We start from the raw sequence: 2040 nt of genomic DNA, 5'->3' as shown, positions 1-2040 counted from the left end.
AACATCAGCCTTTTTCATTCTGCTCCCAGTTACCTGTGCTGAGGCTAAGTTCCAGGCAAATGCAGCTTGGAGTGCAACTCTTCAAAAAGGTAGTGACTGAGAATTTTCCAAAATTTTATAAAGACTCAAGTCTGCAGCTCCAAGCAGCTCATGGAACCCCAAAGAGGATAAATGAAAATTTATCCACACATGGTAAAAATTTCTGTGCTACCATATCCCAAAATTGTGTTCCAAACCATGCACTCCTGTCTTCTCCTATCACTTTGTAGTGCTCCCTTTAGTATTTCCTGTAGGGCAGGTATCTGGTTCACAATGTCTCTCATTGTCTGTTTGTCAGAAAATATTTTGAGCTCCCCCTCATATTTGAAGGACAGATTTTCTGGATATAGGATTCTTATTTGGCAGATTTTCTCTTTCAGTTTCTTAAATATATCACACCACTTCCTTCTTGACTCCATGATTTCTGCTGAGAGATCTGCACATAGTCTTATTAAGCTTCCTTTGTATATGATGGATTGCTTTTCTCTTGCTGCTTTCAGGATTCTTTGTCTTTGACATTTGACAACCTGATTATTAAGGTCTTGGTGTAGGTCTATTCAGATCTATTCTGTTTGGAGTATGCTGTGCTTCTTGGATCTGTAATTTTATGTCTTTCACAAGAGATGGGAAATTTTCATTGACTATTTCCTCTATTATTGCCTCTGCCCCTTTGCCCTTCTCTTCTCCTTCTGGGACACCAATGATATGTATATTCTTGTACTTTGTTTAATCCTTAAGTTCCCAGAGATGTTGCTCATATTTTTTCATTCTTTTCTCCATCTGCTCTTCTGTGTGTAGGCTTTCAGGTGTTTTGTTCTCCAGTTTGTGAATGTTTTCTTCTGCCTCTTGAGATCTGCTGTTGTATGTTTCCATTGTGTCCTTCATCTCTTGTGTTGTGCCTTTCATTTCCACAGATTCTACTAGTTGTTTTTTTTTGAACTTTCAATTTCTTCCTTATGTATGCCCATTGTTTTCTTTACAGCCTCTAACTCTTTTATGAAATATTCTCTAAACTTTTTGAATTGATTTAGCATTAGTTTTTAAATTCCTGTATCTCAGATGAAGTGTATATTTGTTCCTTTGACTGGGCCATAGCTTTGTTTTTCTTAGTGTAGGTTGTAGTTTTCTGTTGTCTAGGCATCTGACCTCCTTGGCCACCCCAATCAGGTTTTCCCAGATGAGAACAGGCTCAGGTCACAGAAGGAGGAAATATTCAGTATCTGGTTTCCCTGATGGTTTTTCTTAGAGGATTGATACACCTGTGCTTTTCTGCCTGGCAGGTGCACCTGTCAGCCTGTCACCAGCTGGTGTAAGATGGTGTGGCCTGTAGCTCTCCTCCCCCAGGCTTTGGGGTCTGGTTCCAGAAAGGCAGGCAGTAGAGCTGGGCCCCTCCATTTCCTCTTGGGAAGCTATGCCCCCTCCAGAGATGTCATCTGCATATCAATAAGTTCTTTGTTTCTCTGACTGCTGATCAAAGTGTTTTGATTTTAAAATGGCTGAGGCTGTCTTTACTGCAAAGTGCTGTTGGCTGAAGATGGCTGAGGTTTTCTCCACAGAGAGGGAAAGGGACAGAAAAGCTCCCAGGTTCACCCAACAGCCAGAGATAGCATGTGATCCTCAGGGCTCCCTGTCCTGAGACATATATGTCCCCCAACTCTCCCAAGGTCAGTTGTCACCAAAAGCCGCTGTCTGCTTGTTGAGTATTTGCTGTCTGTATTGAGCAGTTAACATTAAAACCCCAGTTGGAGCTGGGCTGAGAGAGTGCTGCTCTCCAGCACTGTGAGGCTTCCATGAGGGAGGGGCTCTTGGCTCTTGGCTCTCAGCATGGGTCCACAGTTTTACTTACAGATTTTATGCTGCAATCTTGGGCATTCCTCCTAATTCAGTTTGGTGGATGATGAGTGGACAGTCACGTTTTTCTCCCCACATTTATTCCAGGTTATTTACTAGTTTTTTGGTCTTTTATGGATTGTTCCAGGGGGGTACTAACTGTCTTCCTCT

Source organism: Choloepus didactylus, chromosome X (assembly GCF_015220235.1).
Source record: "Choloepus didactylus isolate mChoDid1 chromosome X, mChoDid1.pri, whole genome shotgun sequence".
NCBI lineage: Eukaryota > Metazoa > Chordata > Mammalia > Pilosa > Megalonychidae > Choloepus > Choloepus didactylus.
The sequence above is the reverse complement of the archived record's forward strand: the minus strand, read 5'-3'. Positions refer to the sequence as shown.